Raw genomic sequence first — 22,997 nt, forward strand, 5'->3', positions numbered from 1 at the left:
TGCTATGGGAGACTGTAACTACTATGTCTGTGGACCATGCCTCTGGGTCTTAAACCTGCTTCTAATTCGAGGGGAAAGTCCTCCTTGGGAAGCATAATGGCATCCTGCAAGCAACGGTGCTGCAGTCTGCCCTTCTAGGTCCCTGTCACCTTTGCTGCTATTGCTCTTCATTCCTTCAACCATGTGGGATAGAGAGAATCTAACCCTGGCTTGAGAGAACTAAAAATTATTGGACAAAAAAGAAGGGTCCTGAGTACATTGTGCTACCACCTCCTACGACATCAAAGGAAATTTCTAAGTTGCTTAAGAAATGTATGACTCTCATGCAAAGCATATGGGTCTCCTCGGTGCGATTGCTTAGTGCACATCAAAACACTGGTGTTGTGCTCCCACAGTCTGGGGGCTATGCCTAATGATCCTGTCACCATCACTCTAATGAAACAAGCCCAACACTGATGAGGTAGATTGGGGTATCCTAGAGAGAGAGAGAGACAGTTGCCTGAGTACAGTCGTTGGGAAACACAAAACTTTGCCATTGCTTTGCATAAGATCAAGCAGGGCCCCCAAATAAAGCCCAGATTGGAAACTAAAACTCAAACTTTCACTTGATAGGAGATTCAAACGGATTTTATTTCAGGAGACAAAGAGAAAGGGCAGATTGGTTGCTGAGAGCCTTTTGTTGTGAGGTCTAGGATGCCAATCTCATTCCAGAAAATGAGGCAATGGTTGTATCAATGAAGATTTTGAGTCCCTTCCCTACTGAATTGGATATTTATGGCATAAAAAAAAAGAGACACACCCATCCATAGTGGGTATTACTGCCAAGGCAGAAGCCCACTGGCAAAATCAATTAATGAGGCTCAATTGCTACTTGGAAAGATTGAGATGATGCAATGGGTACAGCATTTCTTTGAATACTGAGACAGAGATCCAGAGTTCATCTCCAGCCCTGAGGAGGCCCTCTTTGATGCCAAGTCATGGAAAATTTTCTTATAGGAAGCCTTCATTTCCAAAATTACTGGGCAGCCTTGCCCAACTTTATCAGTGTGGCTCATACTATCCACAAGGCTATGGTTGGTTGAGGCTATTGGCAGGACATGAGAGAGACTCATACTAGATTCTAGTTTATCAAGTCCAGGCAGCAACCCTACAGGGAGCCACTTGGCCACTCCCTGGAGGGCCCTGCATCCTCCTTGCAGGCCCCTGTCCCCTACCCTACCCCCACAAGAGTTGTGACTATTGGAACAATTCTGATTACACAGCTTCCCCTTACAGTGGCATCTTTTGCTCTTATTTTCCACAGTATAGTAACTGTGCTTTAATGTGTTGCCTGGAATAAGATCAAATCCTTGTCTCTTTTGGTGATTCTTGCCAAACGGGACCTCTGTGGAACTTCCCCTGCCAGTCAAGGTGATAAACACTGCAATATCACCTAGAACAGAGTACTCTGGCCTTTGATCCAAGATTTCCTAAATGAAGAAGTCTTTATACCTACCAATCCCCATATAACAGCCCTATTGGTCAGTTCTTAAAACCTCCACCAATGAAGGGTGATTAACCATCAGTCACGCCAACCTTAATGCACAAGTCCTGCCTATCAAAGCTCCTATTCCTTACATTGTCTAATTAATCAAAGATATACAAAGGAGCATGGAAAGTTGTTTTCCTGTGACTGACTTGGCCAACATGTTTTACTCAGTGCCAAAACCTAAGGGAAATAAAAAATCCTAACTACTGCTGCCAAGACCTTAACAAATGATTAAAAAAAAAAAACTGCTTAATACTGGCATATAGATGACATCTGATTAAGGGGTGACTCTAAAGAGGCCTCTGAGAGGACCTAGCCACACTTGTACACCATTTTCAGAAACTAAGCAATAGCACCCTACAAGGGCCATCAAACCCTGTCAGATTCCCTGGGCAACATCTGTTCCTCTAAGGGTGAGCAGATTCCCACCTCCATCAATCATAAGCCTACCTCAGACACCAAGACATGCATAGGACCTATTAGGATTATTTACGTTTGGAAAGTAACACATCCCATATCTCTCACTCTCATAACAACCCATATACAAAATTACATGTACATCTATTGCTTTCCACTGGGGAGAGCTCCAAAACATACCTTAGAATTGCCACAATAGGCCATTTCCCAAACCATACTCCTTGTCCTACTGGACTACTTCCGAATTTGCCTCTTGGTGTTCTTGGACTAAGCATGGCAAATAAGGGCTCTCTATGGCTTTTTGGACTGAGAGTATTCTCCTGTCTGCTGCCCAATATACCCCATTAAAATGGCAAATCCTGGATGTGTATTGGTTCTTCTAAAATGGAAGTGCTTACAGGGCTACAACTGGTTAACCTGTGCACACAGATTCATATAAATACCATAGGTGAGAGGTAATTCCCAGCAGGAGCTCGGAATGGCCATGGAAGTCTCACTGGTGATGATACCTACAGGAGAGGGCTAACCAGATAAACCGGGCCTTTCCAAATTACAGGAGGATGTGGCTCCCCCCATTCTTAGCCCCCTGTTCACAGCCCTTGATAATCTGGGACTGACCATCTGACATGGAAAGGGATTCTGTATATCTCACAAATGGCAGCACTCTTGTACCCAGTGTAGCACACTGGAGGGCCACAGCATAGCACTTGGCCTCAAATATCCCATTTACTATTTGGGGCTATTTGGGGTCTGCACAGTTAGCTGAGCTGGAAGCAGTCCAGTTAGCCCTCTAGGATGCTCTGAACTGCCTGCCAGTTGCCCAGTCTCCAAATCTTCACTGATTCTTGGGTGGTGAACAAAAGACTAGCAAGGGGATCAGGTCAATGGGAACAAAATAGTTTTCTTATACTAGGAAGGTCTTTATGGGAGACTCCACATTGGGAAAGACTCACAACCTTACCCATTTCCACACAAGCTTAACTCACCACACCACAGTCACAGTGCAATAATATTGTTAAGCTACATAAATTCATTCCTACATAGCATATCTGGCAGGTCCCCCAGAGCCTGCTCAGGGACCCTAAACTTTTCCTACCAATTGGTAGGTAGTCTGGGCCCATAGCACCTCAGAGGCCTTATGTGGATTGGGACATAAAAAGAATTTTCTCTAGGCTTACCACTGGCCAAAATAGTTTCTAAAGGCTGTGATCCCAAACTATCCGACTTAGGTATCATATGGGTCTGCTGGCATGATTCTTGATCCAGGCATAACTTAAGTAAGATTCTCACACAAAGAGTAAAATCAAATAAAAATTGCATGACTAATTGTCCTCTACTCAAGCCTGCTGGGCATACTATTCTAAGACAAGGGTTTAGATTGCAAAGAAAGTCTTCAAAGAATTAACACCTGATTAGCATATAAACGTGGACAAAACATATTCTCCCTGTGGAGGAACGTGTAAGGGGTGGGGTGGGGGAAGCATGTGAGAAAATGCAGCCAAAGTCTTTCAGAGATGCATCCTAGACAACCTCTTAAAAGTCATGGAGGTCTGTGACAACAACCGTTTTACAGAAGCCTGCAGAGGTATCATTACTAGAGCTGCCCAATGGTATTTAAAAGCCCATGAGATAATTTCCCAACCTTTATGGATTGCTATTTGGGAGGGATACCCACCCCCGGGTTGGCCCCCAGTGAGCACCAACTCACCCCAGAAGACATTACCTGGGCCATGGATTCACTGATGGAGGCAACACCATCCAAGATCACGACTATGGTCACCCATCCCCACTCTGTCACCTTCACGAACCAGAGCCACCCCTATGCTGGGGCCAACTAATGAACCCAGCTGCTGCCTTGAGAAATGGGAAGAACTGTCAGTATAGTTCCTGGCTAAAATGACAGACAGCCTAACCATGGGCCTATCTTATGCAGTGCTTGTCACCCTGACTCACCACCATAAAACTGCTAGCCCTCTGCCACCCCTACTAGCAAGCTAAACATTGTATCTTTAAAATCACGCAGCAGGGACAATCTTCTAACATCCAGAGGCCCGCACGTTTGCCCTTTGTTTCTTTGCTTAACCTCCCGTCCCTCCATATGCTCACAAGGGCTAATACAACAACAGGCTCCCTAGTGCAGGTAGTCTTGGATAACCACTTAGCCAAAAAGGGGGTGTCTATGCTATAAGAAGCACCTCCTGCTGCATATATCTTAGTAATTTGGAGCAGGTGAAAACTAATGTGTAAAAATAGCTCAAGAGATCAAGATGTTTCAAAGTAAACCAAGGATTTTCCATAGATAGCTCAGACCCTAAAATACCTCTGATATATCTTCCTAGCTATCTTCTGAAGGACAGGTGGAATGGTTAAACAAAGACTTCGAGCTCTTGGTTTTACATTATATTGGCATGTTTATAATGACCAATAGCCTCAAGTGTCATATTGCTGGTTTGATAATGGTGTCCCTGGCAGTAAATATGGTGGCCACGTAAAATGCTGCAATCCTTCAAATAAATGATGCTGAGGCATCAAGGGATGGATTGTCCTGACTATCATTTTTTTGTGTGCTATCTCAACATCTGTTTTACTTTGGTGAAGCCATTTGCCTTAATACTAATCACTGACCTAGTTAATAAATATTTTTCTAGCCTTGAAACATTAACTCCTCCCAGACCCTAAGCCTGCATCTGCGGCCACCACATACACCACCCACACACTTCACTCAAAATCCATAGCTAACCCATCCAAATAATAAACTAACACATCCCCACCACCCTCAGACTCCCAGTCCCTTCACTTTTTTGCATGTGCTTTCTTTAAACTAACCAATCCTTGACTCCCATGGAAATCTCCTCCACTCCATCCTTGAGTCACAATAAAGGTCCAAGCCCCTGGGTCTTGCTCTGCTTTGTGCTCCCCATTGCTAGCTGAGCAACCAAACCCAATCGTCCTTCATGTCGACTCCTATGGCACCCCCTCTGTCTCTGGGACCTGTGAGTAACAAACTGCTTTTTCTCATGCATTATGGCCTTGGTTTCTCTTTGTGTCACACCTGACCTCCACCAAAGTAGATTAAAAATCCAACTTCACTAATTCACAATAAGTGGTATATAATTTTGGTTTGAATGTGTATTTCCCCAGTGACTAATGAAGTTAGGTTTCTTTTTATGTGCTTATTAGCCACTCATATATCTTCTTTGGTGAAATACATAATAAAATCTTTTGTCCATTTTTAAATTGGCTGGTCTTTAAGTTTTAAAAATACATATTTTGTACACAAATCCTATATCAGATGTGATTTGAAAATATCTTCTCCTTGTCTGTTTACATTTCATATTCTTTATAGCTTCTGAAGTGCAAAAGTTTTGATGAATTTCAATTTATCAACTTTTTCTTTTATAGGTCATGCTTTTGTTGTCATTTCTAAGAAATCTTTGCCTAAACTAGATTTTAGATTTATCTAAAAATATCTCCTCTTACATTTTCTTCTAACAGTTTTAGCTCTTTCATTTAGGTCTATGATACATTGTGAGTTGATTTTTGTGTATGGTGTGAGGTCAAAGTCTAAGTTTATTTCTTTGAATAAGAATATCTGATTGTCCCCAAACCTTTTATTGAAAAGGTTATCTTTTCTGCTGTTAAATTGCCTTTGCAATTTTGTTGAAAATCAATCGACCATAAATGTGAGGGTTTATTTCCAGACTTCCTATTCTGTTCCATTGATCTTTATCCACTACCTTGTTTATTGAAGTTTCATAGTAAGTTTTGAAATTGCTAATGTAAGTCATCCACTGTTCTTTTCCAAAACTGTTTTGGCTACATTAGGTCCTTGGCATTTTCATGTTAATTTTAGAATCAGTTTGTCTAATTTGCCGTAGACTTCCATGCAGCTTTGACACTGAGAGGCCTCAGGGCCTGATGGTTGGTGCAGGCTGGCAGAGAAGTGGAAGTGACCAGTGGGCTTGATGGAGCAGCCACAGGGAAGTGTTCTGGTGGGGATCTCTTGTGCTGCTGGAGCAGATGGTGAAGAAGTAATTGCTCACGGGGGCCTGACCCACCCTGCAGAGATTTGGAGTGCCTCAATAGAATATGTGCAAAAATAATGGCTGAAATAATTGAGCTCATGCCACTCTTTAGAGCATTCTACATGGATTTGCATAATTAAACCATCAGGATGGTACCATTATTGCCTCCATCTATAGATGAAGAAACTAATGTTCAGAGCAGTTAAGTAAATTGCTCAATACTATATGCCAAGGTTAGCATACAAACTCAGGCTACTAGACTCTAGAACATTGCTTGTAACTACTATGGCTTACAGCTCTGCCCGCTAACCCTTCCAGAAATGAGTGAAGGGTGGTTCAGGCTCTCAAGAAGTGACATTATATTTGGGACTTTTATAATGGTTTCTTTCACATTTATTTTTTCCTGGGTCCATGTACTTCTAGCAAATTACATTTTTAGAGATCAAATCTAGTGTGTATTAAATAAATGTTTTGAAGGTAATGGATTATAATAAGTATCATTGCAAAATATAATCTAAAATATAGTTTGATTAAATGATTTAATTTCCTTGTTGACACCTGTAGACTTCTTAATTTTAGACGTTCTCTGTTTGTAGGATGATATTGTACCATTAATGGCTTCTCTTATTGGAATTCCCTTTCCTCTTAATTGGTGGTAAGGAATAAAATTTTATTGTCAACTCTCAGTATAAAAACTTATTGCACAATAAAATTTATACTTTTGTAAAAAAAAAAGAGAAGTAACATTAAAAGAGTAGCTGTGCAAAAAAGAATTAAAGTAGCAGGTCTGAGACTGCTATCCTTAGGAAGTCCTGCTTGCAAAGGCTGGTCCTTAGCTGGCACCTGGAAACTTAGATTTCGGGAGGGTTCCCACAGCCCTAACTGATAAGAGTGGTTCCCTGTGCCTAGACTGTACAAATGACGTGCTTTCCTCCTAGGAGTCTGGACTCTTGTATGTGGTAGGCATAGGGTGCCTACGAGCTCAGCCCCCAATTAAAACCATGGGCACTGGTTCTCTTGTGACCTCCCTGGGAGACAGCACTTCACACATGTTGTTGCAATTCCATGTCGGAAGAATCAAGCCTGTGCTATGTGACTCCTGGAAGCCTGTGTTTGGTTTCCCTCCTACGCACCTTTGCCTTTTGCTGATTTTATTTTTTATCATTTCACTGTAATAAATATTGTCAGGGGGAAGATGGGTAACATTCTGAGTCCTGTGCATATAGTGTGTGACTGAACCTGGGGGGTAATTTGGGAGGGCCCCCAGCACACTCATCAAAGGGTAATTTTTTTGTAAGAAATGAGACTTAAATTGAACCCACAGGCTGGGAAGGCCAGAGAGATTCAGGTTACAGGGACAAGATTATAAAAGGGATGGGTGTAGTCAGTGCGGAGAGTGACACCTGCATAAACTAAAGAATGCAGAGGATTCCTGCTTATCCAGCAAAAAATGTTCATTAACAATAACCAAGATAATAGTAAAGTTGAAGGGCGAGAATTCTTGGTATATCCTTCGAAGAATAAATCAGATGGGAAGTCAATTTAAAAATGCAAGTGAGATAAATAAAAAAGAAACTAAATGTGGAAAGTTTGGCATTCATCATTTACAGTTAGAGTGAACGGTTCCTGGCATTAGTGCTGTACATTGTTCTACCAGTGGGGATGTTTTTAAGATCCTTAATGCAATTCACCTCTAAACTGCTGGAAGAGGGAAAGCTTACATCAACAAACAAAGAAAAAAAAACTGGTTCGGGTTTAAAATGAAGATCTTCAAAGTTTTATCAAAAGTCTAATAAGTGGGGAATGCATATTTTGCTAAAAAAGAAAATAAATATAATTTAAAGTAAAATGTATACTAGTATGTTTATTTTATGGCCTTTAATGAAAGAAGATGAACTATGAATACAGAAATATGTACAATAAACTGTAAGGTTCAAACGAGATGTATGGGAAACTACAAATTGCCAAACAAATGTAAGATATTGTTTCTACCATCTGATTATTAGACAAAGGTAGATATAGTTAGAGGTGTGATATATGCCTATAAAATGTAGGAATTTCTCACTGGCAATTTTGTTTCTTTTCTGCCTTTCAAAAAAGCAATTCAGTACCCTTGATACAACATCAGATTTTGGAGGTACTTGTTTATGAGGCCATCATTTGTGTTTATGTCTGACACAAGTTGTCAGGGTAAAATCTCTCTTTTTCTTGAAATTTAAAATTTTTTTGAGAACCGTTGAAGAGTAAAGCAATTAAGCGTGTGGTCACACTTTGATCCAGAAATCTCAGAAACTCAGGATCAAGAGATAAGAAATTTGGATCATTCCCTGGAGGATTTTGTTTTTAACTCATCATTGGAAAGCATAAATTCAACAGAGAAATGGAAAAATATTTTGGAAAAATGTGAATCCATATGAGAAGAATGGCTAACAAGAATAAATATGGCATTTTAAATGGTTATTGATTTTCATTAAAATTATGCCATTTTAAAAATCATATAGTTTGTAAGTAATTAAGCAGTTCTGATTTCTGGTGCTGTTAGTTTGTGAAATAAATTGTTAGTTTATGCTTTTGTTTCTTGTTTTTCCATCAATGCCACTTTTTCATTGATTCGAAAAAGCACGTGAGAACACAGAAAAACTAACATCTTTCACCTTTATTTTAACTCATTTTAGCAGGTATTATGTTTAAATGAAATATTACTTCAATAAAATGTACAAGATCTTGGAAGGCTATTTCTTTTCTTAATTCTACCTTCTCTACTAACATCTTTGACTCCTTTAGAGAATCATTCCTCTTCATTCTCTGAAATGCTCTTTTCTGCTTTTTACCTTTACCATTTAAATGGCTCCTCAACATCATACAAGCAGTTCCATCTGTTAGAGTTTGTTTACAAGTGTTTCATTAAGAGGAGCCATAAAAAAAAAAAACCCACTAAAAAACAGGATTACTTCCATTACTGAATAAAAGTTTATTCTTTCGGTAATCTGAAAATGATGGTAATGTTGAATATATATATATATTTACTATATATATATACCATACACATATATATATATTTATAGTAAAACATAGCAGTGGTAGAAATGGTCTTCTGTATAAACATAGTTGGTATCCAAAGTAAAACGACTCTTTAAGGCTCTAAGGCCACTGCTGCAGCCTTAGTTGTGAAGAAAACATACATGCCTAATGCAGCTGGTTATAAATGGTGGGAAAAAAGTGATGCTGTGATTGTCTAACAGACCAGTAGGTGGTCATCCTTTAAGGCAAGTGGTAAGATGCACATTTTTTGAGTTTGCCTATTAGAAGTCCCAGTAATTTTATGAGGCTAACTTTTGTTTTTCTTATATTATTGCTATAGAAAAAACACATGGATCTTCAGACCAAAGTTTTAAAAAAGTACAGAACTTAAAAAAAGATAAACATTTAAAACTCGTTTTAGTATTAATAGAGCACCTTAAATGTAGTAGCTATTTCATCAACATTAGAGCTGATGATAATAGCATTTGTTTTGCATTTTTTAGTATTTTAGAAAAATTACAATGTACACCAGTGTATATTTAATATAATACCAAAGGTTTTTTTTTGCAGTAAGGAAAAAAATGAAAGAGCATTCATACATTCTAAAGGAATGTGTCTATGTAACGAAGGACGGAAAAACGAATAAATTCAGGGTTAAAAAAGCAATTCTGGGAACTCAAAAATAGTTTTCTTAAGCAGAAAAAAAAAAGCAGTTATCCAAGCATAATATTTTATTTGCTTCAATGAAGCAAGCTGAAAATATGTGTAAACCAGACTAGTTGAGTATAAAGCAGGCAGAGTCATTTTACATTTACTCTGTAATTTCCCTGGCATGTTTTATTACCTAGTGGGTCTCAGTGTTGATCAAAGAGGAATGGCAGAGCCTGTAAGTTTGGACAAGTTGAGTAATATTCATCTGGCACTGTGGATGCAACAGTAATATTAATAGTCAATTCACAGGGTTTTTGAGTTTGCATACAGATGCCCATATGTATATATATATATATATACGTAATAAGTATTGAAGTGCTTGGCTCATACTAAGGCTTTAATAATACTTGGTTATTATTATTCTTTGGACATATTACTGTTAAAGCTCTATATTATATCTATATTTTATTGAATAAGTAGAAGCAAATCCAGCTCTGCTGGTTATAAATAGAAGTAGCTGCTTCTCAATTTGAACTTTTGACTTTGGTACTAACCATTCCAACAGTTGGTACATGGCTGACAACCATTAAATCCTGAAAGGTCACTGATTCTTTCAGCACTGAATGCTAACTTTGGCATCATCTTGCAGAAGGGAAGAAACGTGATATGAATAATAGAGGTAAAAGAATAGAAAATAATGATCCAGGGAAGTGGTATATATCATATATTACCAACTACTAACTTTACTTTTTTCTTTAACATCAATTCAGACACCTTGCTTGATTATGTCATTTGACTTACTTGTAAAACAAATCACTTTTTGTTTTGTTTGCTTTTTTAATGTCTCTTTCTGGCAAGCATCATGATTTAATATGTGTTAATTAAAGGGATACATATTATGTGGTATATTCATTTTTTATAACAAAGATGTGAATGGACACAGTAGGCAGCTTCTGAAGTGGTTCCCAATAACCCCCCACCTCCTGGTAGTCACACCGTTATGTTATCCCCTCCCCTTGAGTGTGGTTCGGACCAAGTGACATGCTTTGTATGAAAGGAAAGTGACAAAAGTGATGGGATGTAATTTCTGTGCTTAAGGAGCTCTCAGTCCTCTTTTGATGGCTCTCGTCTGTCCTTTTGCTTGCGCCATGTGGTGCGATGCTGTATGGAGAGGCCCACGTGGCAAGGCACTAAGTGAGGTCTCCAGCCACTTAGTGAGATCTCCAATCTGCTGGGATCTGAATCCTGCCAACGATCACATAAATGAACCTGAAAGTGTATCTTTCCTGATAGAGCCTTGAGATGACTGAAGCCTTGAGAGATACTTGGATACCCAGCTAAGCTATGCCTAAATTCTGGACCCAGAGAAACTGAAACAATAAATGTTGCTGTTTTAAGTCACTAAAGTCTTGGGGGTAATTTGTAATGCAGCAATAGATAAGTAATGCAATGGATAACTTAGAGAATTGAATGTCTGGTTGATCAATTTGAGTTGCGGAGACATACAATTGGGTTAATTTGACTCCAATCATCTGAGATACTATATAAAGTCTCTCTGAAGAATTAAAAAGAATGCTAAAATATTTTTAAGATATGTTATTTTTCTAATGGCCCCTCCACACCCAGCCTGAGTTTCACTTTCTATTTTACACAGAGATGTAACTATGACATTAGACATTCTTTATACTTACTCACTCACTAGCCAGATGACAAAAAATAAAATACCTTGGCAAAAATGCTTTGCATCTCATAGCTCTGGCTATGTCATGTTAAGGAACATGGAATAAAAGCATATATTTATAATACATTCATTATCCATGAAAAGAACTACTTCCCATGATGTGTTCTCAGCAGAATGCTGCTTTGAAATGATCTGCCTAAATTGTACCAGTCATGATGTGTTACATCGTACAAGAGATTGAGGATGGGCAGTGTCAAACGCAGTGTGCCAGATAGAAACTGTCAGAGAATGTTTTCTTTGAGCTTACTTGTTATAAAATTTTCACTGCTTCTGCTAAGCCTCAGTACAGTATGTATTTGTAATTTAAAAAGCACATTGTGGAAAAGTAGAATTCTGGAGAATGTGATTAAAGATATTGTGTAGATGACATATGTGCACTATTAGGAGTTTGTCATATTTTCTTCCTACAGCTTTGTGCGGATACGTCCAGGTGGAAGAGCAAGTGCAGGAAAGTAAAGGTGAAGTTTGTTGAGTTAATTCACTTTGCCAGAGAAACTAAATAAAATTTTAGTGCTATTTCTGGTTTTACTTTATTCTAGGTCTAACAATCGTTTTGTGCAAGTTTCATAGCTCTGGTTTGAAGTGTTGTGGTTTTCATCTTCTGATGAATATAGCTAAATAATTTAGTTGTTGGCTTAAGGGCAGTTTTTGCATGGTATGATTCTTTTTTTCTTCTTCTGTATTTAGGACACTCTAATTAAGCATTTCAACCAGAAGAAGGAGTTGAGCTTAGGCTATCTTGTGGTTTGTCTTATTGGCTGTTTTAATAAAGAGATTTAATGGAGGAGGAAGTTGAATTTAACAGAAAACTTCAGCTAATTTCAATGATCCATGTTAGTTCAGATCTTTTAACACAGAGGTCAAGTGTTGATTAGTTTTCAATTTTTGCTCCTGCTGGATCAATATAATGCTGGTCAAAATACAACAGAAAAAAATAATGTTTTTTTTTGTTTCACAAAGGATGGAATGGACCCTAATGATAACTGGTTTGTACTTCTATGGTTGAATGTTATAAATATTTCAACTTTACTGCTAAGGACAGTTGGTCAAACACAATCTACTTAAATGACTATAATCTTAAGTGTCTGTCCATAGAGAAATGGGAGGCATTAAAGAGTTGGTTGAAAGCTCTTTGTGCATGGGTGGACAATATTTTTATGGGCTTCATTGTAGTGTGATGAGGTGACAATGTGCATGTTTCAGTAGGGCATTCTGTAATTACAGAAAAAACTTGGTTTAAACATGTTTCCCTAGAAAGGCATCCTCCACTTTCTAGATTTGGAGACTGGCTCTGGTTGCTGGCATTCAGGCTCTCAGGTATGAATCACTTGCCTTTTTTTGGTGTTTCACTATAGGAGGCTCAGATTTCCACTTTCCAGTTCTACTGTCTGCTACTTGTTCATCTATGTTTTAGTTTCTAAGATTTTATTGACATCTCTTATTTGGTATTGTGTTAGTTTGCTAAAGCTGCTGGAATGTAATATACCCAAAATGGAACAGTGTTCATAAAGGGAATTTATTGCTTTACAAGTTTACAGTTCTAAAGCCATAAAAATGTCCTACCTAAGGCTTCCAGAGAAAGATACCTTGGTTCAAAGAAGGTTGATCTGGGAAGGCATATGGCTGGCATCTCTTGGTCCTTACTCCCAGTTCTGTTGCTTCTAACTTCTGAAGCCAGTCGTTTCCTCTCTAAGCATTTATGGGCCTTCTTAGCTCCTCTGGAACACAACTCTGGGTTCTGGCTTGCTTGGTATCTCACAGGAAGGCACATGGCAATGTCTGCCAGCCTCTGCCCATGTCTAGACATCTGCTCTCTCTGTGGGCACTCCAAACATTTCCCAACCTCTGTGTCTCTGTCAGCTCTGAAGCAACTTTTTCTAAGCATCTGCATCTATGTCAGCTCTGAGCTCTCTCCAAAATGTTTCCTCTTTTAAATGACTCCAGTAAACTAATCAGGACCCTGGAATGGATGGAGTCACATCTCCATTTAATTAAAAGGACACACCCAGAATTGGACATGTCACTCTCCATGGAAGTAATCTAATCAAAAGTTTCCACCCTACAATATTGAGTCAAGATTAAAAGAAACTGCTGCCCCCCTGAAAATTGGAACAGGATTAAAACATGGCTTTTCTAGGGTACATGATAGTTTCAAACTGGCACTGGTGTCAACTCATCTGTTCTTTTTGTTCTTGTGGGATTATGCATTTTCTAATTTATTTTGTTTCACATTAGTGGCATCTGGGATGGAGAGAAGACAGAGACATGTTCGATCTGACATGTTGAAACTGAAATAAATTTCTTTGGATTTTTAAGGAGGAGGAGTTTGGAAATATCTATAGTTTTTTGATCTTAAATACATAGGAAAGGTAAAAACAATGCAGGTGAAGGAAAAGGACCTTATTAAAATTTAAATCCTGGGTTCGTTTCCTGGTGCCTGCCTGTGCAAAAAAATAAAAAATAAAATAAAATATAAATCCCTGTGTTATCCCTTGTAATTTTACTGAAAACCCCCCTGAGATATTCATTCCAAAGTTCTTCTTGGCCTAGTCATTCAATGTGAAACGCAGAGCTCCTGTTTAATCATCCTGGAAAGTAATGTTAAACTCTAAGATATTAAATTCTTAACATAATCCATAGAATATATTGCTATATAAATTGCAAACGGATTTTGTTAATCAGATCTATCACTAAGTACTCTTGGATCTAGTTTTTCTCCCAGCTGACCATTCAAATTAAATAAGAAAAATGTTGTTTCCAGTGCATTAGAACCCCAAACATAACATAAAGCCTAAATGCTGCCTTTATATTGTTTCACAAAAAAGTCTTTCTGTGAACTCAAATTACATTACTTAATGTCAGAAACTAGGCACTCACTTCTGTGTGTCCTACCCCTCTCCAACAATATTTTTCAGAGTCTTTTCCCTCTCCCATCAGTATCAGACTCTCCTGAAGTGCTTGTTAAAAACACATAGCTCATCTCCCTGGAGATGTAACCTAATCAAGAGTGAAACAAACAAACAAACAAAACAACCACATAGCTACTGAATCAGAATTTCTGGGGTAAGGGCCTTGGAATTAGACATTAACATGTACCCAAGGTGGTTCTTATCACCCTCAAATTTGAAACCACTGCCTCACAGGGTGTTAGGTAGTGTAGACGATTTTAAATCTTTGTTTAATCAAGTAAATGTTAATTCCACACTATATAATATCGAAATTTATTTACTTAAAAAAGAGAATGCATATATGAAGAGAATGAAGAAAACTAATAGTGATTAGGCTTTGATAAGTAAAGCTGCCAATGAAGCCTGTGTCATGATTTATATAGCTTCAGAGAACATTCTTTCAGAACTGGGGTAAGACCAGTTTATAAGATATTGTGAGCCTTGATGTTTTAGTGTGATAGGATAAGTTCAAATATTCAATACAAGTAAGTCAGGTCCTTTACTTCCTTTCGAACTATTTCCATTATTTTGCTTGTATTGCTGCTCTGGCTGTCTATGGCTGGGTCACAAAGCACCCAAAACCTGACGGCAGAAACAACCACCTCATTATGTCCATAGATGCTAAGAGTCAGGAATTTGGATAAGGCTCTATAGGGTGGCTTGTCTCTGCTCTGTGAATCTGGGGCCTCGGCTGGAAAGAATAAACAGGAGTTGGGGCTAAAGTCATCTGGGAACTCCCTCACTCACACGTGTGGGCCGAAAGACTGGAAGCTTGGGCTCAATGGACACTACTGACTACGAGATCTATGCACGGCCTCTCTATGTGACTTAGGCTTTTCACAGTGTGGGGCAGGATTCTAAGAGGCAATGTCTACAAAAGAAGCATTTAGAGGTAAACATTTAATGGGCACCATGCAGAAATTACATGTCCTTTTATGACACAGGCTCACAAATCACACAACGTCACATCTTCTGCCCTATAGTATTGGTCTATTCCTGTGGGTGTGAACCGATTGTAAGTAGGAACTTTTGATGAGGTTACTTCATTTAAGGTGTGGCCCAATCCAATCAAAATGAGTTTTATCCCTATTACTGGAGTCCTTTATAAGTGGAATTAAATTCAGACAGAGAGGGCCACAGAGGGAGGAGCCAGAGGCTGAACATCGATGGAACCCAGAAGAGACTGGGGAGACTAGGGAACACTACCATGTGCCTTGCCACTGCAAGCCAAAGACCAAGGGCCATTGGTGGCTGGTGTCTTCAGGGAGAAAGCATCACCTTGATGATGACTTGATTTGGACTTTTTTCCTGACCTCAAAACCAAAAGCCATTAAATTCCCATTGTTTAAGCCAGCCCATTGCATGCTATTTCTTTGAACTGCCAAGGAAACTAAAACACCACCCTATGCTATGTGGGTTATTATCACCTCCATTTAACAAATAAGGAAACTGAAGCTTTAAGCCAAAGTTACACACAGGCCCTTGACTACCATCTAATCGGCTGCCCTCTCATGTTCATGTGAGATCCAATCACAGAGGATCCAGGGAAGTTTATGTATTCTAAATGTTATTGGAGAGAGTTGAAATAAATTTATAGTTAACCTCTATCAAATATCATTAAGTCTTTTAAAAAGTTGCTTTTGGCTAAGTGATGGCTGGATCAGAAACCTTAGCATCTTATGAAAGCACTCAAGGGCTACAAATTTTTACTGTTTTCATTTCTTGCGGAAGAAAGAAAATGTTTTAAGTTGCACTCTGCTGCTGAATTCTGACTGGTGAGGAAAAGGGCAGGGCACTTCCATTTGTTTTCTCCTAAGGGGCTGGCTATTAGGTCTAATTTTTGTGATAAGCTGACTAAGGGTCATGGAATGTCAGGAGCTCACAAGGCAGCTAAACTTTGGACGGGAAGAAGAAATGCTGGTATCAGGTGGAGGCCATAAATAGAATGCAGGCCAGGAAGGGTCAGACCCAGGAGCACGGAGCTAACTATCTTAAATCAGTTAAAGCTAGACTGAGAATCTGTATACCAGGTTAGGTCAAAATGTGGTTAATGAAGCCAAAGTTCAAATTGGAGATAAAAATTGAAGCTAGGGAAGCTGTAAAACTCACCTTTTACTGAACAAAAATGTGAGAATAAGCCAGTTTATGCCTTTCTTCTATAAAGCATAAACAACAGTTGCATAGCTGACAGGGGAAGAAGCCAGGTTGGAGATGGGCACCTACTCTGCTGAAGCATTGCTTACAATTCACAGAACCATGAACAGCAAAATCCTAATAAGGAGTTTGGGAATGAAGAAGAACAGTGTAAAACTAAACTCCTTTTTTCATTGCTTCTTAGATTTCTGTTTGCTAACATAGAATTATTTATGTATGAAATTGTTTCTATTTGTTTTCTATGGAGAGATGATGTGGTAGTAATTCCATCTTTAAGGATATGGAAACATATCCTTAGGATATGTTTTCCTAACCTGTGAGTTATATGCTGTTCTAGTTTGCTAGCTGCTGGAACGCACTATTACCAGAAATGGAATGGCTTTTAAAAGGGAGAATTTAATGAGTTGCTAGTTTACAGTTCTAAGGCTGAGGAAATGTCCCAATTAAAGCAAGTCTATAAAAATGTCCAATTTAAGGCATCCAGGGAAAGATACCTTGGTTCAAGAAGGCCGATGAAGTTCAGGGTCTCTCTCTCAAGTGAGAAGGCACATGGCAGACACAGTCAGGGCTTCTTTCTCAGCTGGAAGGGCACATGGCGAACACAGCGTCATCTGCTAGCTTTCTCTCCTGGCTTCCTATTTCATGAAGCTCCCTGGGAGGTGTCTTCCTTCTTCATCTCCAAAGGTCGCTGGCTAGTGGACTCTCTGCTTTGTAGTGTTGCTCTCTCTGAATCTCTCTGAATCTCTCATTCTCCAAAATGTTTCCTCTTTTATAGGACTTCAGAAACTAATCAAGACCCACTCAAATGGGTGGAGACATGTCATCCCCTAATCCAGTTTAACAACCATTCTTAACTAAATCACATCAAACAGGGAAATGATCTCATTACAGTTTCAAATATACAGTACTGAATAGGGATTATTCTACCTTTAAGAAATGGGATTTATATTAAAACATGGCTTTTCTTAGGGGACATACTTCCTTTCAAACCAGCACATATGATAACTTATGTCCTACCTCCCACATTTGCTCAAATTTGAAGAATCAGATCATAGACAATTGTGGAGAGCCGCCTCCCGGGTCGGGCCTAGTGGACACGCCGCAGCCTGCTCTAGAGTTCCCCCCGCCCATCGAGTGAGCCAAGATGGCGCCCGCATCCTGCCTCCGCATATGACGTACGCGCCCGCCAACCCTGTCTACCAATCACCCTTGTATACGTGGCGTTAGCCCATTGGGTTTGGATTTTGTATATAAAGGCGTTACCCGGACGGGGAAAGCGAGATGACCCACAGGGAGCCGTACCTGACGGCCGCATAGAGGTTGCTCCCCCGTGGGGTATTTTAGCCCGCGCGGAACCTGTTACAAAGAATGCAAGCTTAGCTCCAGTAAAGGTCTGTGCTCACAACCGCCGCGTGTTACGGATTCGTGTCTGCCATTCAAGTCGGTTTGTCTGCGTCTGTCTCTCTCTCCTCTGTCCCCTTCGCCGGCTGGGGGCTTGACGCTGAGCGAGAAGTCCCGGACAGACAATTACTACTGTGCTGGTTTGAAAGGATTTATGTACCCTAGAAAAGCCATGCCTTAATCCTACTCCACTCTTTAAACCTGCTCATTGCTGCATGTTCGGGACTTGATTAGATTATCGCCGCGGGGATGTGACTCGCGCAATTATGGGTATTAACTTTTGAATAGAGTGTATGACTCCACCCAGTACACATGGGTGTTGATTAGTTTACTGGAATCCTTTAAAAGAGGAGGCATTGTGGAGAAGGCTTCAGAAGGATGAGAGAACCACAGAGACCACCAGCCGGTGCCCTTTGAAAATGAAAAAGGAGAATGGTCCCATGGGAGCTTCGTGAAGCAAGAGGCCTAGAGAGGAAGCTAGTAGATGTCAATATGTTCACCACATGCCTTTGCAGCTGAGAAAGAAACCCTGAACTTCATCGGCCTTTCAAGTGAAGGTAATCTACTGCTGCTGCCTTCATTTGGACATTTTTATAGACTTGCTTTAATTGGGACATTTTTTCAGTCTTTTAAATTTTTTAAAAATTTAAATTAAAAAAAAAATTCCCCTTTTTAAAAGCCATTCTAGTTCTGGTTTATCACATTCCGGCAGCTAGCAAACTAGAACAACTACCTATACTTCTTCCCTTGCTGTTTCAGTTTGCTAATGCTGCTGGAATATAATATACCAGAAATGGGTTGGCTTTTATAAAGGGGAGTTATTAAATTACACGTTTACAGTTCTAAGGCCACAAAAATGTCCAAACTAAGGCATCCGGAGAGAGAGATACCTTGGCTACAAGGAAAGGCCGATGTCTGTCACATGGGAAGGCATGTGACCAGCATCTCCAGGTCCTTTGCTCCTGGGTTGCACTGCTTTCAGCTTCTGATTTCAGTGGCTTTCTATGTCGGCTCTCCAAGTATCTCCAAATGTCTGTGTCTGAGCTTTCTCTAAAACGTTTCCTTATGTCAGCTATTTTAAGGACTCCAGTAAACTTATCAAGACATACCTCCAAATAGGCATGCCCACACCTCCACTGATATAATCTAATCAAAAGATCCCAGCCACAATTGGGTGTGTCATAACTCCGTGGAAACAACCTAATGAAATGTTCCGCCCTAAACAACAGGCTTGCCCCACAAAACTGGATTAGGATTAAAAGAACATGGCTTTTCTGGGATACATAACAGTTTCAAACAGGCGCACTTGTTGAGAACTCTAAATAAATATTACAAAGTTTCAAGTCAATCAACAATGTTTATTTAGTACCTATTGTTTTCAAACTGTTGTACTAGGTCAAATGATAACAGATATGTGGCTAACGTACTATGTCCCCTATTCTTTGTCCAATTAAGATATCCTTAATTGGTCACTGCACACTAAGACCGATTTCAGATCCTTCTCAACAGCCACTGTCATTTTAATATGAAATGATTATTGACTAAAGACATTACTAAATGTTAACAGTGAATGTTGGAAAATGTCATCAGTTTGGACTAACTGTGGGCCAGGCTGGATTGACTTAAAGAAATGACATGTCTGATAATAAAATATCAAACAGTAAATTGAGACCAGCTCTGAACTAACTATAATGGATATTGTTGATGCTCCACTCACGTCCCCTTCCCACCTGATTTTTCTTACACTTATGAACAGTTCATACCAGCTGAGAGTGCCCCACCTTCTACACCAGTAGTTTGCCCTTTCTTTGCCTGAGGGATTTCTCCAGTGTTGCTGGATTTTACTAAGGGAACCTAGGTTAAACTGAAAGTCCTTTGGAGACAAGCCTCAGTCAATGAAGGGTGGGGTTGGTGAGTGATGGACAAATAACCCAGTTTCCCTGTCTTACCATGGTAACATCTTAAAGTTTATCTCATAAAGTTTCTCAGAAACTCTCCTTCAGGGTTGGCCATGTTTTTATTCACTTTTCTTCCTTTCCTGTATCACTTCCCTAACTTCCTTACCTGTGCTTCTTGGGTTTACATTCTTAATAAATGATCGGCCTCTAAATCCTTGTCTGTTTTTAGGGGAGCTCAAATTAAGATTATTATGGGAACTATCTTAAAATGAAGATAATTTTTAAAATTAATATCAATTTTGATGTCTATATGGGGGGTCATTAATTTTAGTATAGAATTTCTTTAGAGCTGGAGGAACCAGTAGTATATTGTATTACCACTCACAATTTTTCATTTCCTCTCCTTACAGGAAGATTATATAACCCTACTCTGTTGAACTCAGAGAACTTACGGTTTTTCATAGCTTCTTTTTCTCTGCCATATAGTGAGCAACATTCTATATAAAGCTACTGTATTAGTTTGATCCTGAAATGAAGATGCAGAAGTGGGGCAGAACAATAGCTGAACTGCAACAAAAAAGAAAAAAAAATTAATGTAAATCACTGAGAATTTGGAGTGGTTTGGCATCACAGCATAATTTAGGTTCAATTGTCTAAGAAGATCTTTAAAATAATGTAATCCAGTTGTTCCCAGTCTTGGCTTATCATAAGGATTACAAGAGCGCTTTTAAAATACACAGATTTCTGTTTTCTATCCCAGAGATTCTGATTCAGTAAGTCTGGGTGGAATCCAGGAATCTATATTTTTGAAATCTCCCCAAATGATTCTAATGATTTCACTGTTTGAATCTTATCCATTTAGCTCATTTTAAAGGTGAAGAGAGACTGAAAACTTGGAAAGTTGTCTATTTTTTTAATGAATTCATGAGAAATACCACTGTGATCTAGTATAGAATATGAATTTAGTAATAAAATCTTTCTCCTGTAGATTAGAAAAGTAAGCTTAATTTTGCACCTGAATGAGGACAGATTTAGAGTTAGTATTATCCAAATTAGTAATTATATGTCTTCTATAGGCCATCCAGGTTCAGACCTAATCAAAAATTATAAATGCAGAATGTTCCTAAGGCCATTAGTGGGCCAAAAAGGCAAAGAGCACTGCAGCTTTAATAACAGAAAGCAACAAATTTATTGCATAGATACAGAAAAATAAAAATCTTGTCCTTGCTATTAAGGAATTATGGGTCCCCAAGGAGAACTTGTCATGAAGACCAGGATATCAAGTTCAAGGTATGGGGTTATGGTTCAAGGGCAGCTGAGATAATTTTCTAGCATCACACCTGACGTATGCTTTTCATTTGTCATTGAATATGTTTACATTATGGAAGTTACCTATTCCATTCAATTTTGGCTTTTTACCTTGTTATCTATTCTGGGGAAGACATTTTAATTGATGCTGTGATGTTGTAAATTCCCTCAAGGTGGAGAGAGCAGAGGTAAAATATTGGCCCACATATAACGGCTATATAAGGCAGAATATGATCATTATAATAAGAAAGGGATCCCCCTAAACTGAGATTCCTCTCTGATCCGTTGGAGGGACACTTCAGTCAGCAGGGACTGTCGCGTCATTGTTCAATTTAGGCTCTGTGATCAAGGATATTGCTAAGGAAGCTCCACCGCTTTGGAGCTGTCTGGCCTGCTGTGAAAAGGGAGGCTGCATTCTCAGACTTCACTTCCTCACCACCACTCATCTTAGCTCACTGAAGTCTGGTATTTGACCCTACCATGGTCCTCCAACTGACCTTTGCAAAGTTCACCAAGGGTTTACCCAATTCATCATCTCTCCAGATTCTGATACTGGGGATATAATATTTTCCTCAACATATGCTATTAGTTTTTCCCTCTAAATGACAGGCACATTTCCTCCATTTTCAAAAAAATGTCTGCCAAATGCTCAAGTTTGTATAGTCATAGTCTGTCTTTCAGTTCCCTCAAATAAAAATGCTGATCCACAAAAACAGCTCATTTAGCTTGTAAGTCAAACACATACAAGCGTTTTACCTTGAAATAAGCATGATTCTGCAGTATACAATGGAAATGTTTTTACCTGTGCTTCTTGTCTCTTCACACAGAGTATTAGGAGGACTTCTACTCAAGGTTTAAGATTTAATAAAATTAATATTTACTGCTTTTCAAAGACATTTAAAAACGAAACTGACATTTTCTTTTTACTGCGCAGTGAAGGACACAAAGGCTACTAGTACTCTGGTGCCACTGCTTTCATTCAAGCTAATGCGCCAACAGTTTTTCCCGCCATCGCTTTCGTACCTCAGTGCCAATGTCAGTACAGTGAAAAAAGCCAGTGAAGCCTTAGCATTATTATGAAAATAGTGTTGTCCTCTTGAACATGCTGAAAACATCCTGGGACCCCTAGGATTCCATAGACCACTCCTTGCAAACTGCTGCACAATACTGTTTTGTTTCTTATGAGAAATTCTCTGTAGAATAATGATCTCTTCATTTAACAAAACACAGCATGTAAATGAATGAATGAATGCAGAATAAATTGATTGATCTTGTGCACTGGATATGCTGTTGCTCCAGTTTGAGGGGTGCTGAATCAGAAAACGGCCCAGGGTGTGACCTAGAGATATGTCTGTCTACATAGATTGTATCTCTAGGTCACACCCTGAGAAATTGGTGAAGGGTCTAAAGAGCTGGGAGCAAAAATCTGTCTGTGAAGAATGGTTCTTTATTTCATGTCTTATATAGAGTTTGGCTTTGCAAAGCCATTGGAAAATAACCTTCTTCAGTTTTTTCCTACACAAGATATAAAATTCACCTGATAGGAACTTACGCTATGCATTTTTAGTCCACATTTTAAAATTTGTTTCATCCACTCTCCTTTTTTGAAATAGTAATTTTTACCAACACGTTTGAAATATTAGTATATTAGATGACAGAAAGTAAAAACTTTTATTGAGTTTCAGAGCTGTCTTACCTTACGGGCATCCACTCTAGGGATCTCTCTGACTGATTATTAGAGATATGACCTGCCCACAATATTTGACATGATTTGAGAAAAGTCTGTCTCATATGTAAAATGCATATTTTCTCTCTATTTTATAGCATTATGTGTTAAATAAAATATTGTATGTTTATTATGTGAACTAAAAAGTGTTAAAAATTTGTAAGGTAGAATTACTATTA

This window comes from Tamandua tetradactyla, chromosome 4 (genome assembly GCF_023851605.1).
Source record: "Tamandua tetradactyla isolate mTamTet1 chromosome 4, mTamTet1.pri, whole genome shotgun sequence".
Lineage (NCBI taxonomy): Eukaryota > Metazoa > Chordata > Mammalia > Pilosa > Myrmecophagidae > Tamandua > Tamandua tetradactyla.